Below are 16,639 nucleotides of genomic sequence, written 5' to 3' on the forward strand. Positions count from 1 at the left end.
TACCCACGACATGGCTGAAAAGCGCTCCATATGTCCTGAAGACGTTTGACGAAGAGTGCACATCCCGAAATCGAAACAAGAGTCCTTGCATCCTGCGCACAATGTAGCGTTCGAAAAGGACTCAGGAATAAAGAGAACTTAGTTTCTTTTTCTATTCACTTCTCACATTCACTATTTCTCACGTTATTTCCAAAATTCACCATGGGCGCAGTAATTCTCGGTGGACACCTCAACTGCGCCGTGAGGAAATGGATGAAGGAGGGAGCGAAAGAGAGAAAGAAGCGCCGTATAGTGGTCGCCTCCGAATTAATTCTGATCACCCGTGGCTTTTAATGTGCACGGACATTGCGCAGCAGAATGTCTCATTCACAATATAGGCATGTTGTCGCATGCACTGACTGGCCCCGAATGGCGTCGCGCGCAGGACGCTGGCCAACTACCTGTCGTGGCGGTTCGTGATGGCCTACATGCCGTACCTGGATGTGCACTTCCGGCGGCTGTACCTGGACTTCCGGCGGCGCGTTCCGCGGCCCCACGAGGAGCGCACCTACCTGTCCCGCTGGAAGGAGTGCGTGCGCCTACTAAGCGACAGCTTCAGCATGCCCCTGGCCGCGCTGTTCGTCCGACAGGACTTCGCCTCACAAACCGACAATCAGGTGCGAGCGCTCACGGCTTGTGCAGGAATTGGTTGGAACATTGCTGAGTGATGATCGAATGAACATCCAACAATTCTGGACAAAAGAATTTTTGAACGGGAAAGAGTTTATCAACGCAATTTTTTCGTATAATTTAAGATTTCACTATAACAATCAATGCATCAGCAGATCTCCTGTCGGCAGGCTTGTTTTTTTTTGCTATTACCGTTCTTGCTGTAGCCAGAGGCGTTCCCCATTGCAGTCTTAACTGTTCGATGTGATCGCTGGGAACACTACAAAAGAAACATTTTGTTAGATTTTAGAGGAATGGACTGTTATCTTCGATATTTGGGTTTGGGTTTATGGGAGTTGAACGTCCCAAAGCGACTCAGGCTATGAGGGACGCCGTAGTGAAGGTTTGCGAAAATTTCGACCACGTGGGGTTCTCTAACGTGCACTGACATCGCATGGTACACGGGCCTCTAGAATTTCGCCTCCATCGAAAAATTCAATATTTCTATATCAGTACCTTACAATTTTTCAATATACAAAGTTTTTGTTCGAGAATGTTGAACATGAGCGGGTTGCCTGCCATTATCGGGATTCCGGGATTCAAGCCCAACACTTCTCGCACGTGAGGGCAGATGCGTTGCCACAAAGATACCGCTAGGATCAACATTGAGGAGCGCCTAAAGCACTTTCCATAAAACCGCCTGAAACGAAACCTAAACGGACCGACAGCTAATCTTTGAAGGAGTACAGACATGACATTTTGGTTGTGTGCTCTTTGTTAGTAATAAAACGCAAGACAACCGTAAATAAAAATTGTCACATAAAACTCGCATAAACCCGGGAATAATATACAATTGAATTTCTTCTTACATGTTTCGGCTTCAACAGCTGAACGGTTCCTATGTGGTCAAAGTTTAGTTCAGATGACGCGAGACACGCACAAGCAACGATAATATAGCTGCTTCTAGACTCGTTGTCGTTCTGGCTCCTAGGTCAGGCTGTCGCGTAAGAGTTTTAATGAATGAAAGTGACAAAGAAACGTTATCTAGCAGTTTTTTTTTCTTATCCTGTACTAAGATTTGAAGTCATATCTAGCGTCCGCTGTTGGAACTGTAACCGAAACAAGATAAATTCAATTACAAATTATATTTTTGCATGGGCAAATTCCATGTTGTCATTATGTATACTAATATCTTACGCACCATTGCAATGAAAGAAACATTATTTAAAAGGACACTGCCATCAAGCCGAAATTGGCCTGCATACATACGGCATCGCGTCCTTCCACAAAGAGGCCACTGTAGAAAACAGCTAGAAAACATAAAAAAACGAAAAACAGGTGTCGCCATGAACGGCCGATTTCTGAACTAAAATGCGTTCGTCGACCCCGATTAAGCCGCGGGTCCCAGAGGCTACGCTGCACTGCCATTAACTTCAGAACGGGGGAAACTCGGTAAGGACGTCACGAGTTTAAGCTAACTCGCAGGAAGATTTTAAAATCCAATTTTCTCGGCAATTAATGAAACTGTTACCGAACAAATGTTTGCATAGCCAGAAAGAGCCAGAGAATCAATGTTTACAGGGGAAAATAATGGAACGGATTTATCCTCCGCGTGTCTCCTCAAAGGGACATTTCTTTCTGTCGTCATGCGAACCTGAGTCCGCTGTGCCTCATCCCACAATAGTAGAGAGAGGGCAGGTATGATGGTTTTTTGACAACACAAAGTGAACGAGAGAGGGGGAAGCATTTAGATGTTTTATTTATTTAGAAGCACCGTTACTAAGCACCTTTAAAGAGCTAGATACATCAAATGCATAGGTCACGTTTTTTTTTCACTTCAAACATTGCGCACGGCGTTTTTTTAAAAACCATACTATACGATGTAATGTTCCTAAGTGCATCCGAGACAACTTAAAGGAGTACGAACACCAAATTTTAAGGGTACAAAAAGGTTGCCAAAAGGTTTCTGCGCGTAAAAGAAGGCGTACAGGCAAGTTTCAGCGGAGAGCAAAACATGAAACACATTTTATTTATACTTAAAAATACGCAAGACCGATATTTCTTCAATTTCAGAGCCAGTTCAGACCGGTCGAAACTGTTCCGGCTCCCTTGACCACGGCACCTTTTTCTCTCCCTTCCTTCGTTCACTCTCTCCTTCATTCCTTTTGTTACGGCGCAGTTGAGGTCTCGACCGAGAAATGAGACAGTTACTGCGTCTTTCCCGTCCTGGAAGCAAATTTTCCCTTTTCAACCTTAGAGGCGCCTGTAGACAAGGACTCCTAATGTTTTGCGCAGGTAGGGCTGCTGATTGACGAGATCAAAAACACCTACGTGGAAACCTTTCCGAGGCAGCATTTTCTCGACGAGAAGACCAAGGAGCTATGTCGGGAGAAGGTACTGCTTTTCGAAACCTCTTTAACGCTTTTCTCAGTTTCGAAAATAATGAGCATATTGGTTTATTCCAGCTAACCTGATATAGAAAGTTTTAATTGTGAACGTGTTCTTACTCGCAGGTGGCCGCCATGGGGCAGAAAGTAGGCTTCCCGAAGTTCATCTTGGATCCGGTTGAGTTGGACAAAGAATACCATGACGTAAGCGCCATTTTGTTTCTGTCGCTCGACTAAACGAACTTGCGGCTTCTTAAAGGCGTCAACGTTTCTTTCCGATCCACTGTAATTAAGTGCTTTTTGTTAGCAGTCATTTTCCCAGACATATCATCGGTGTGGACGTAAAATGTTTCCAGGCAGCTGCTAGTGTTCATATTACTAAAATACAAGAAAGTGTGCTCAAAGGCGTGTCGGCGAGCACTGAGAAACGCTGATCGCGTGACGCAGCGTAGCATTTATCGGCGTGTGTCGAATGCGTTGAAGCGCTTTAGAGCCAGTGCTGCTGCTTATCTCACTCTATAATCAAGTCGTTAATACACTCGGGGGTTTCACGTCACTGTAGGAAAGCCTCTAAACGCAGGAAAACAACCCACAGTTTCACTCATAATTTCAGCCCAAAAAAGCACGTTCACATTTGGTAGGCGCATTTATGTTGCAGTGCCGAACTTTATTTTACATCCGAAAGCACGAAGTTGCGTTAACCGACTTTTGTTTTCATTTACAGCTTGAAATAGACGACGACCACTTTCTCGTGAACATTCTCAAGGTGCGACGCTTTGAGTTTGCCAGAGACTTCTCCAAGATTACGAAGCCTGTCGACAAAGAAAAGTAAGTTCAGGCTTGTTATGGTTCGCACTGCATCATTCGGAACTGCCACATGCCTCCAGCTTATGTTCCTAAAGAATTTCAAAGTTGCATAGTGAGTGTTGAAATGGACTCTGGTGACAAATTGAAGTTGGCTAGGTTAGGTGAGTATCGCGCCTTCTAATAACAGACCAGTCTAACCGAAAACGAAATGTCAGGTTAGGTTAGGTTAGGCTAGAGTATCGCGCCTTCTAATAGCAGACCAGTCTAACCGAAAACGAAAGTTTAGGTTAGGTTAGGTTAGGTTAGGTTAGGTTAGAGTATCACGCCTTCTAATAGCAGACCAGTCTAACCGAAAACGAAGCTTTTGATAAGCTAGAAAAGACGAATAAGCGAAACACAGGTGCCGTCATCCGCGGCCCATTTCGTAAGTAAACTGCATGCGTCGACAGCGATTTTCCTCCCCGGATCTCAGAGGCTGCGCTGACCCCTATTCACTTCAAAACAGTGGCAAACAGTTTTTTTGGTGTGGGCGTCACGAGTTTGAATCAGGTGGCTGGAAAGTTTTGAAGTTCAATTTCCTCAGCGATTGATGCCTCTTTTGCTGCTGGGCAAACAACAGCGTTGCCAGAAAGACCCAGAGAAATAATATACTGCCGAGAGCAATAAGTGAATCAAGTTCTCCTCAGTGTCCCTCTAAAGTCTGCCATTACTGTGACAATGTGTGCGATAGTTTTTTACATTCTCTCGCACTGTTTCTTTTTTCTCCTAACAGGGAGTGGGCGACAAATCCCCTGATCGTAAACGCGTTCTATGACATCCGAGGCAACTACGCTAGTGAGTATGATCGGTATACACCTATTCTTCTCCTTCCCCTCTTGTTCTTTTTCATTTGGTCACAGAGTTCGAAGACACTATAGTAAAGTATGCCTATACCGAAAATCAAATAGTGCTACCGGCTTAATTAACATGGCGTGGCATTCCCCAAAGCCACTTGTGTCAATAAGAGCGATATACTTAACAAACACGGCAGTCTTATGACAAAGTCGCGTTTTTACGTTTACTTTCTGCATGAATCAATGTTTCATGCGGTATTCCTGTTCAACTCTACATCGAGCGAGGTTGATGAATTGCTTTGACGTTATCACAAAATATTTGCGGCGTGCATGGTGTGGGCTGGCCTATACAAGTATATAACTAACTCATATTCGTCCCAAATGCTCGCAGTTTACCCAGCTGGGATCTTGCGTTCCCCCATGCTCATCCTCGACAGACCGCAGTGAGTGAAAATTCTTCGCATTCATATTTCCCCGCAACTGCAGCCTCTTACATGCAGCTCTTTTCATTCACTCCTCTCCGCAACTGCAGCTCTTACATGCATTCACCCCGCAGCTGCAGCTTTTACTTGTAGCTCTTCGCATTCACTCATTTCGCAGCAGCAGCTTTTGCATGTCTCAACTTAGTCAGCAAATGTGAACGATAAAGCTTAGTGATTTCATCTTTTTGTCAGCTGTACAAGCTGTCCCAGCGTTACTGCCTGCATGGCAAGTGGCGGGAGTTTAAGCTAAAAAGTGGTAGTACCTTCTAATTATCGGTGCTAACCTGGCTTGGTTTTAATGTGGGAATCAATTTAACGGCTACATTTGCACCACTCTTTGTCCGCAAATTCTGTCCGTCCGGTTTCCACCCGTCCACCTACTTACTGTCGCAATGCTAAACACGCATCGTAAAATGCTTCTCTGCGGCAAACCGCTCGCTTATTCACGCTGAAATTTGACGCAGAGATGGCATACGACAGCATTTCTGTTTCAATACGACGTATAGATGACGTACATTTTTAATGAGATCACAATTAATTAGAAATCTGCGTGGTCTGCAGCATTGACGATAGAGCTTTCTCATAAATGGCACCGGTGGCGCCAACTGGTGCGTATATAAAAAAACAATTGTTTTACGCCTTTGAAGATCGATAAAGTTTCTCCAAGTCAAGTCAAGCCAAGCTGAAATGAGGGGTGGGGGAGGAATGAGCGGCTGATTTGAAGATGTTTTCTCGACGGCTTTTGCTCAATATTGTTAAAGCAGTCACATAACCGACTATTTTATTTATTTATTCAATATTGCAAACCTTGTGCAGGTCCAAGCAGGGTGGCTAAGATGATAAACAAAGCAAATATAAACCAAGATAATAAAATATCGAAGTACCAGAGCGTGGCGAAAGGCAGTAAAGAATCATTGCACTCGGAACATTTTACTCGTTAACTGTTCTGCTGTGACCTAAACCTATTGCGTCGACATCGGCAGAACCTTTCACAAGTGCCGCTGCCGATCGCCGAAAACGCGATCGCCTTCGGAAGCGACAGGCGAGATCTTCAACCATGAAAGGTGACAACGGCGCGATCGAAATCGCTAGGAAAGATATTTGACAACAAAAGACCAGCAGGAAGTATGTGTCGTACTTCAGCTATCACATGCCGTTAATCGCCGTCCTGGACGGCAACACAGAACACACGCATAAAGAAAAGTACATTTTCTAAAAGAAAAAGTTTTTTGTTTACAACAACAAAACACGGGTCAGCACGCATGTATTCGTGAAATTGGGTAGTCTAGGCCTGGCACGAATCACACCGCTATTTTTTCTCCGGACGTGCGCGCACCCATGTGTCATTAGTAGCTGAAAGCGCATTTATTGTTTATCCTTGATTAATAAATTTTCGATTTTCGGAACAACAATGGGAGAAGTCCACAACTTACCGTTTATCGGCCAGCACCCAGTCGTGGACGTAGACATTAAGCTTAAAGCTCGACTCCTGTAGAGATCTAGAGCAGAGTCGGAGGTTGTATATTCCCTCTTTACTAAATTCTTTTTTTGAGTGATGGGCATTTAGTCCATGTGTTGCTGCCATGTTATTACAGGTACCTGAACTTTGGCACCATAGGCGTCGTCATCGGACACGAGATTACTCACGGTTTTGCTGGTTTTGGTAAGCATGGTTCGCTTTCGGCATTATTCGCATGCCTCCCTGTAGGCTCTGCATGACCTCGTGCCAATCTGCTATCGTGAGCAAAGTTAGCCATTTTCAAACGCCCATATCTCAGGCTCAGAGTAGTAAGGAATAGTTATAGTCGCTGTCTGGTCAACGGTGGCTTCGTGAAACCGTGTACCGTAAAGCGACTTCACTTTGGGTCTGCTCACGTCAGTCTTCTTAACCCGAGATGATGAGCCTGTGTGGTATCAAACAAGCATGATGCCGTAAGCACGGTACCCATTTTCCTTGCGCATTTTTTTTCTTGCATACCATTGCCTCAAACTAGCCTCTGTTCTTCCATCGATGAGTAGGGAACCGCAGTGACAAGAGCATCAACACCAAGGGGCGGGGAATATTGCCGTAAAGCGCGATGACATGTTCTTGGAACTTATCAATGTTCTCCTAGAATACTTTGTTTAAAGAGGCTCCAGAAGGCGCATAAATATTATTCTGCACCCTCTGCAATCGGCGGAGGCGCATGTACACCCATAGCAAACAAAGTGGCCCATGCATCAGTATAATTATCATCTTTCAGATACATAAAACATGTTTAAAAAGCAGCTGATCCTGTTTCCCTCTTCGATGAATTGCCTGGAGGGTGTGCAAAGATCAGTAAGAAATGGCTGACGAAATCTGTGTGTAGAAGTCTGAAACTGCGTATTTAGTGTTTATAAGCCTCTGCGAGGAAGAATTCGCAGCTCCCAGTACTAGGATGCTGATGAGGAGTGCCACTGTGGCCTAAGGGGGCATATTCCCAGCACATGGATGGTTTAAATTCCCAGTGTAACCAACGTAAAAGGCGCACACAGATGAGCGAAGGCGTTGCCTTCAAAGTTCTGATAATGCGGCGGGGTTGAAGTGTGGAAAAAAAAAGCTGATTGCCTCGCAACAACGCAGGCAAGAAGTTCGACAAGCACGGAAACTTCAGCAACTGGTGGCCCGACGACGCGCTGGAGCAGCTGCGGCAACGCGCGAGCTGCTTCGTGGACCAGTTTTCGCAGTTCCCCCTTTGGGACTCCGGCCTCTACGTGAGTATTTCGCTATACCGAGCTTCGTGCAGGGGCAAAATGTTTATTCTGTATTCTGTGGCCTAAAACAATGCGAGAGCTTCATGCTACTCTTCCGCACTGACCATGACTGCCAAAAGTTTATCTGCGTTAATCTCTGCAGATAGATATCGTAGCTCAATCTGAATCGCTGGGCGCTGTCTTGGCAAAACCTCGGCAGATGAATAAGAAAAAGAAAATTGATGATACACAACAAAGAATGCAGTGGCCATGATTCCGTGTATACCTATGCGTCACCTCTCTTCTTTCTTTTAGGCTCCTCTCATAAGCACATTAAAACGTGTGGCAAGGTGTTCGTGAAGCATTCTTTATTCCTGAACATGATGAAAGCAGCAAAACAGACACAGTTTAATGTATCTTCGCATTCGCAGTTTACTGCACCAACAACAAATGTAAAGCATGCAGAAACAGTTCCCAAGAAAAAAAAAGCCAGGCGGCACATTTAAAAAGAAAACATAGGATTGTTAAAAGTAGTACGACTCAGGTGCGGCTTTATAACTATACCTTGTCAACTCTTCGAGTGGTTTCTGCTGAGTGGCAGTTCAGCAGCATATTAACGTCAGCTTTCACCTTCCCCTCTTGTACGACCTTGTCATAAATTCTTGCCAATTTAAGCTCCGTTCGCCGGTCTGTTTTTAGGGGCCACCTATAAATTAGTTTGTCAGTAGCCGACAACGGCTAAGTTATTGGTGGGGTTTGCTGCTTTTGCGCCTGTCTTGAAACGCCTCGATCATTGCCCCCTTCTGAACAGGTGAACGGCAACATGACGTTGGAAGAGAACATCTGTGACTCGACGGCAGTAAAGCAAGCATACTACGTGAGTCTCCATAACTTGCTCCAGCGATGAGCGCACACTGACGTGCTTCTTTTCTCCTCTTGTTGCGAGTGTCTTGCGTACCTCCTCCTTTCTCTTACTGCATCATTTTCCTTCTCTCTTTTTATTATGCAAGCGTTTAGCTTCTTCTGGTGAAAGTTTAACAGCATGATCCCCTTCCCAAATCTGTTTCCATAATTGTGACTAAATTCACGTTATCACGCGAAATAATAAGAATAACATACCGAGAATTTTTGAGGCGATTGTCAGATTTACAAGATGCTAAACTGGATCAAAGGAAAAACACAAACGCAAGCGAAGCACGCTAAGAGAAAGCACTCGATTTCAGGAAGAACCAGTGACTGCGACTGTTCCGGTTGCGGGCGTTTCTCAGGCATGCACCCCAGAGGTATCTCAATGCATGGAATGCATTATACGGTTCACATCTTGACTGTCCCGCATCCAGTCATTTTTGTCTGCACGTCAATTCGTTCGTCCGCTCAAGTGCACAAATATGCAATTTCGCGGGGACGGAACAGTCCGGAAATGGTCCAGCGTCTCTTTGGATGGATGCTAGCCACTTTGAAACACTAATGTCAGTGTAAAATCTTTCGATCCCTTCTTCATCATCATCAGCTTAACTGGGAGATTCCTTTGTCCACAGGACAAAGTAATCTCCCATATCCGTTTAATTAATCCAACCCTGCGCCAATTGCGGCCGCCCTATTCCCGCGAACTTTCTATTCTCATCTTAAAACATGACTCACTGACGCCTCCTGCTACACTTGCCCTCTCTTGGAATCCACTCCGTTACCCTTAAGAACCAGCGGTTATCTTGCCTCGCATTACATTCTCTGCTTGTGACTAATTCTTCTAGATATTCCCATTTTTTCTCTTATTCATTCCGTTCTTTCCTGTCTCTAAACTTTACACCTATCATCTTGCTTTCTATCGCTGAACAAAAGAAAAAAGATTAAGGATAAGAAAATAAAGATTGTTGCACGCTGATACCACTACTTCAACAGCGAAGTAATTTCTCCGATTGGCCGGCACCAGGACCTCGGTGGCAGGACTAGTCATGATGCCCTCGGTGGAATTTTATTTTGTCTACAGGGGCACATCACTTAACAACAAAAGCCTCTAGTAATGTTGCTACTAGTAAGATTGCTGCTATATGCTTTATTGTTTATTAAATTGATTTACTTTTGTTTCCTTTGCTTTGCAGGCGTACAAGAGCTGGGCCGCAAAGCACGGGCAAGAGCCGCGACTACCTGGCCTGGGGCTGACCAATGAACAAGTTTTTCTTTGTTCAATACGCCCAGGTTTGTGCAGGCGTCGGAAACGTTCGTGTGGGAGCAATCCCGTCACGTTGGTTCGGTTGTTGGGAAACTCGACAATGCAAGGGCCAAAACGAACGATACATCGCCCCTTTTTAAAAGGCTACTAAGGAAAAAATTAAGCACGCTTGTGTACATCGAAAAGTTTATGCGGGCGTAGAGTTATGGACCAAGCTTGACAAAGTAAAACGGACACGTTCTGTAAAGAAAATACCACCCTTGCACTCCCAAAATGGATGAAAAGTATATATATATATATATATATATATATATATATATATATATATATATATATATATATATATATATATATATATATGGTGTTAGAGTTGTTCTCCTTTGCCGGCTGTTCTGCAGTTTCGCACATCTTGATTGTTTCGCAGTTGAGCAAATACGGACTGCTTTAAAAGACACTGGCCACATTTTTGTGTCTGTGTGTGTGACAGTGCACTCTCAAGAGAATCTGAGCAGTCCCTGAAAAAAGCTGCCGATGAGCTGTCTCAATATGCACTAGAAATGCGGTATCCCCGACTAGAAATTATGATACTCGTAGACGTCTTTCACTTCGTGTCTGAACGTTTTTGCAATGTAGTCATATTTTTGATGTTCGGCTGATGTTCACAGCGTTTTTCTTTTTCTTGGGGCTGGGTGGAACGGGAAAGAGGGGCATGTTCGGAAGAGGAAAAAAAAAAGCGTCTTCAAGGAGGCCAACCTTAAGTAGTAAACCCGCTCACACAGCATCACAAGGCTAATACGCGCTACACGAGCAAAACGAACGCTTTTTTTTAGGGCCATGAAGGTGTAAACTACCTGGTGCAGGCGTCTGTGTGAAACCTACACCTGCCAACGGTGGCAGGTGGTCTTTAGAGGGTTTCCCTCTCTCCACCTGCCAACCGCCCCGCTTTCCCCGCCCCCTTGGCGGACCAAGAATGGCTCAGAAAAACTGAGACCGACGAAGAAAGTAAATCCGACCAGAGCAAGCACCTATGTGCAAAATAGAGACTGCGGGAGCTATTACTTCTCCGCATTGCTCGGGAAGAGCAACCTGGGTCTCACAAGCCCCCCCCCCCCCTTGTGGCTTTGTTTGAAAAACCACCTGCTGAGGCACTGGTGCACCGCGGTTAAGCAACGCGTGATTCGCTCTCTCCCTACCATATGCTAGCCGTCCCTGCTAACTCAGTTGGTTGGACGACCGACTGCCTCGGTGAGTCGGTGGTCCCGGGTTCGAATCCTGGACAAGGACGAATTTTTCTTCCACTATGAAGTGTCTGTGGAAGCTGTAGAGCTTTTCTTGTTAGCCGTCTGGCTGCGCTTGAGTGAATGATAATGAGCAATTGCTCTTTTTTACAAACCTACTCCACCTTGGGGGATCCCCCTAAACACTAGACCACAACACCGTTCCCTATTCGAGTTATTGATAAATTCACTTTCGCCCTACCACATGCTTGCCGTCCCGGTTAACTCGATTGGTACAGAGACTGCCCTGTTGAAGCGGTAGTCTCGGGTTCGAACCCCAGACCAGGCCGAACTTTTCTTTCACTACGAAGTTTTTGTTCAAGCTGTATAGCTGTCCTCTGTAGCCACCTGGCTGCGCTCAGGTGGATGCTAATGAGTAATTGTTCTTCGAGGAAGAGAGGGGTCCTCAGGGGGGAAGTGTTCAACGTACACTTTTTCTTTGATTCCTCTTCGCATGGCTCCGCCATTCTTCAACGCACTGCGGCAAGAGCAGATCTGGTGCGAAGTCGTGAGCGACGAAGGCTACAAGAAGTACCAGACTGAGACGCACAGTCCCGGCAAGTACAGGTCAGTATGCGGTGAAGTAACAGGCTTTACAGCGGATATTTCTTCTTGGAGAATAATCTCTGCCGGCCTCGTAAGCCTAGAATTTCCTTCCAAATGCAGAGCAAGGGGAGATGAATAGAGAGTAGATGGAGAAAGTGGCAGATTTTGGAAAGTCGATTTCAACCGCTGTGTTCACACCGGGGAACCTAGAAAGGACACGTGGCGAAGCCACTCACGGCAAAGGCGCAGCTAAGCCGCTTTTATAAAACTTTCTTTAGACACTCTATAGACTGCCCATAGACCTCTGTCTATAAAATATATAGACTCTCTGTAGGCAAACCCTAGGGAAGTCTATAAGCAATACAAATCCTATATACAGTCTATAGAGAATCTATCGATTTATGGCCATACACATTTAGTGGTCTTATGTCTATAGACAGTCTATAGACTACGAACAGACAAAAGGAAATATCTATAGGAAGGCTATAGAGTCTACAAAAAGTCTATAGACTGTCTATAGGCCATTTTTGTAAGGGCGGGCCCACGTCTGCTCCGTTTTTTTTAATAACGTAACAAACCCGAAGTGTTCTTTCTGCAGCTGTGTCTTCAAAATTAAGGGGGGAGAGGTCTAGGAACAAATCATGAGTCCTGCTTTCCACAGCGGTTGTACCGAACGTAATAGGTTCGTGCTTTTTACGAATGCCACAAGTCCAGCTTTCTTGGGAAAAAACTTCGAAAATTGGAAAATTGTAAGACACTGTTACGGAAATATTGAAGGTAATGGCCCATTCTCCCGCTGTGTAGGAAAATCTTTCTTTAATAGCGTTTCCATCGCTCGCATCGAACAGTTAAGAATGCCATAGAAAACCAATGGGGAACGCTTTTGACGACAGCAAAAACGTGAATAAAAAAAAACAAGTCTGCCGTCGGGTGATTTGCGGATATATTGATTGTTATAGTGAAATTTTACATTTTGGGGAAATATTGTGTTCATAAATGTTTCCCGCTCAAAAATGCTTTCGCCCAGAATTTCTGGGTATTCTACGTAGGAAAGGAACGCGTAAACATGACTGTACCTCTTAAGTGATGTCCCTACTAATCACAGTGTGTAGAAAATTAAATTTTTAAATCAAACTGTCTTAATTAAAGTTTGAGTCAGATTCGAGTTTGCATTTGTTTACCACCAACGACATGTTATCGCAGGTCCAACGGTGCCTTGCAGAACTTCGACGAATTCGCGAAGGCCTTCAGTTGCCCGCTGGGGAGCTACATGAACCCCGAGAAGAAATGTTCCCTCTGGGACTAAGAAGATACTCTTCTCTCCAACCTGATCGAGAAAGCAAGATGCCCACACCAGGGAAGTGTTCTCAGAGCGCCCTCAGAGCGCCCTCAGAGCGCCCTCAGAGCACCCCCAGAGCGCCCTCAGAGCACCCCCAGAGCGCCCTCAGAGCACCCCCAGAGCGTCCTCAGAGCGCCCCCAGAGCGCCCCCAAGGCGCTCCGAGTGCGCCGCGTGGAGACTTTGTCCTTTTCCATCCTTCGAGTGACGTCCCTTCCCGACTTCTGGCGGCCGTTGAGCGGTGACGTCACTCTTTTCGTCGTGACGTGACACTGACAGTAACCGATGCCACCGCTTTGTGTGTTGTTTGCGCGGCCGACGGGACAACGTCGTCGAAAGTGCCCAGCGATGCACCACATCCTTCTTATGTACTTGTAGTGAGATGAACGTGGACCAAAGCTTGTTACTTTCCGTGCGCTGAGGTAGCTCAGAGCAGAGCCTATCTCGATTGTTGCGCTGGGCCTTATAATTTGCTGCGACTTCCCCCTGGGTCGAGCTAGCGGGTATGCCCAGTCCATAAGTCACAGTGACACCACTTGTTCTTAGCAGCGCCCTAATGGCCGCCCCTTGCGCCACGCAGTTGTCACGTGGCATTTAGGCTGTCGACAAATGAGGCTGTAGCTCTCAGTTCGTCTTAGGATTGTTCCAGCACAGGCAGGAAAGTCGTTGGTGTTAGACAGGACAATGTTGGCGCCAGCACGAGAGTCGACCGGCGTCCGCGGTCACGGATGTGACGGGGCGTACATTTTATTACTCTTGTTGGGCCTCGTTTTGTTCCTCGAATAATGTGGGTAGTTGTTGTTAATGAATGCTTAGCCCTGCAGCTAGGTACTACGCAGTGAACAAAAAAAGGATGCCTTTTCGGTGGACTGAAAACTGTTTGTCTCAAAAGAAGGGTTGAGACAGGACACTGAGGGCAAATTGACGTGTGCCTGTATCGGTAGATTCCGGCATTCTAATCACGAAGACTCTATTTTCGCTGAGAACGGAACTTTTTTAAGCTAGAAGAAGAGAAATAAGTGGCAGCGTTTTAACGCAGTTGCACTGAGTACACGTGCGAAACCAGAGGACCTTGAGGGTGCCAAGGTCACCCATTGGCTACAGCTGACGCGACGCTCCTCCGAACTTACCCTAGCTTCCTCCCATTGGGTGCAGCTTGCGCGACGTTCCTCCGAACTAAACCAACTTCACCCGAGTTACACCGAGGCTTCACACAGGATTCTTGGTTGGAACCGTGTTGAGTAGTGCTTTCGCACCTACAAAAATGAAATATAGGTGGCGCTGTCGCCGGCCAGCTTCGCAAGTGAACTGTGTGAATCGGTACAGTGGACTTCAGAAGAGTGATCACGAAGTCTTTTTCGGTGTAAACGTCATCACTTTGAATCAAGTCGCAGGAAAAACTTTAAAATGTTATTTTCTCAACAATAAAAGCGTCTTTTACTGCCGGAAAAATATCAGCGTAGACAAAAAAGAGCCACAAAATCGATTTTTATTAATATCGAGAGTTGGACGGAATTGTCCTCAGTGTCGACCAAAGCGTCGGATAAGTGAAGGAAGGAGTCCAGAAGACTCAAAGTGGGGTGCCATTGTATCGAACCGACGTGAAAGCACGGGGACTGGTTCAAAAACGGCACTAAATACATGGTACTCCGCGAGCGTTTCGGTATGGGGCTAATGGCGGAGGGCTATGTGTAATGTGGAATTTAAAGTCCCGAGGTGGTATGCACGTGGGCTGTGAGGGATGCTGGATATGTTTATGAAGTGTGTACAGAAGTGACACGTTGTACTAGCTATAAGGCAAAAGCCACGCATCCATTTTACCAGCGGAGGGTGGGAGTGACGCCAATGACCAGTGTGCGTTGCCCGCGTCGTTTTGCGAACTGTTAAAATAGGAAACCAGCAGTTCCTTCTAGCATCACTGATGAGACCTCATCTACATCCCATTGTAAGTTTAGCATTTGGCTCATGACAAGCACATTAAAATAGCCGCGTCACCCGTTGTGGCGGGTGATAAAAAAAGGTAGTTCACCGGTCTGAGAACTTGTACACCAGTTTTGTGTTTATGTGACATCAATCTACAGACTAACACTCGCGCAGAAAGCAGCAAACAAAGGTCTAAGAAGCGTTATGATTGGTGAAGGTTACATTCTGGAAAATGCAGGTGGATCTCGTGTGGGTCTGAGCGCACCGTGATCGCTTGAAGCAACTCGTATGAGCAAAGGTAATCTGTGGTCTTCCATGTCGGTAAAAGCAACGCAGTAGCAAGGCGGCTGCCTAGCCCCACTAGAATGTGCATCTTTGCCCATGGTTTCGAAATGACCTGCATAACGCTCGTTCAGTCCAACCGGATGCATCAACTAATTGAACCATTTGTTTTAGTGGATCCCACGAAACCGACAAACTTCCTTTAATTTGTTGTATTTGCTGTGTCATTAAAACGTACTGAAATCCCGCTGAATATCACTAGAATCTTCCTAACTCTCTCACCTGCAGGCTTCCAGTCGACTCCGACAAGAAACGTCGTCTTGCGCAAGAAAGTTTGCACCATACTTTTTTTTTTTTCTCTCGCAACTTCCAGCAGTCGGAGGAGCGCACAGAACCAAAACGTGTTAGTAGGTTAAATGCCCATATGACGATGGTGCCGGCGTAATACAGACTCACTTCATGTCGCTTGTTCATGTTGAGCCCGTTTCTCCCAATTTCATGGCCGGATAGTCAGCAGAGTATACCTAGCAAATGCAGGAAGGATGTATAGATACCCTTTCGAGTTTTATGTGTGGTCTTCACAAACAAAAAAAAATCTCAGAAAAGGGAAGATATTTCTTGTCACTTTCTTCAAAGGTACGTAATGCTACTTTCCTTTGTGCATTGCTCCGTCGGTTTCATGTCATGATCCTTTTTTTTCTGTACGTTATGCAGTCACTCTCCGTTAAAACCGCCGTGCCACGTCGCTCCTTCATGCCGTGTTGCTTATATGTAATGTGTTGTTTTAATGTGCGCCTCACTAAAGCAGTTTTCCGATTTGTACCGTCATGTCATGCTGTTCGTTCATGCCACGGTGCTTTCCTTTCATGTCATCTTTTTTTTTCGCTTTTCCCATAGAGGCCGTCATGTCATGACATTTTGTGCCATGCTACATTCTTCCGAGTGCCGCTGCTTTCCTTGCATGTGATGCCACTTCTCTTTGCATCTTGTTGATTTTCGTCAGCGTCTCACCCCGATTGTTTTCCGATAAACACTGTACCTTTGGTGCCTCCACTTCATTACATTCTGAAGCCGCCGCGGTGGCTGAGTGGTTATGGCGCTCGCCTGCTGGCTCGAAAGACGTGGGTTCGATCCCGGCCGTGGTGGTCGAATTTCGGTAGAGGCGAAATTCTAGAGGCCCGTGTAGTGTGCGATGTCAGTGGACGTTAAGAACCCCAGATGGTCGAAATTTC

At 45.8% G+C, this 16,639-nt stretch overlaps 1 pseudogene across 1 annotated transcript in view; it reads left to right on the plus strand.

The window, feature by feature from the left end:
- The window catches only part of LOC144121178 (neprilysin-1-like), a 76,423-nt pseudogene extending 60,433 nt beyond the window's left edge, over positions 1 to 15,990 (plus strand). The window contains exons 10-21 of the transcript XR_013312559.1: positions 425 to 656; positions 2,944 to 3,042; positions 3,162 to 3,239; positions 3,760 to 3,863; positions 4,615 to 4,676; positions 5,067 to 5,118; positions 6,753 to 6,820; positions 7,763 to 7,893; positions 8,684 to 8,749; positions 9,972 to 10,068; positions 11,813 to 11,886; positions 13,069 to 15,990. The product of XR_013312559.1 is annotated as a neprilysin-1-like (transcript). The remainder of the gene's footprint in view (positions 1 to 424; positions 657 to 2,943; positions 3,043 to 3,161; positions 3,240 to 3,759; positions 3,864 to 4,614; positions 4,677 to 5,066; positions 5,119 to 6,752; positions 6,821 to 7,762; positions 7,894 to 8,683; positions 8,750 to 9,971; positions 10,069 to 11,812; positions 11,887 to 13,068) is intronic.
- The last annotated feature ends 649 nt before the right edge of the window (positions 15,991 to 16,639 follow it).

This window comes from Amblyomma americanum, chromosome 2 (genome assembly GCF_052857255.1).
Source record: "Amblyomma americanum isolate KBUSLIRL-KWMA chromosome 2, ASM5285725v1, whole genome shotgun sequence".
In the NCBI taxonomy this organism is placed as follows: Eukaryota; Metazoa; Arthropoda; class Arachnida; order Ixodida; family Ixodidae; genus Amblyomma; species Amblyomma americanum.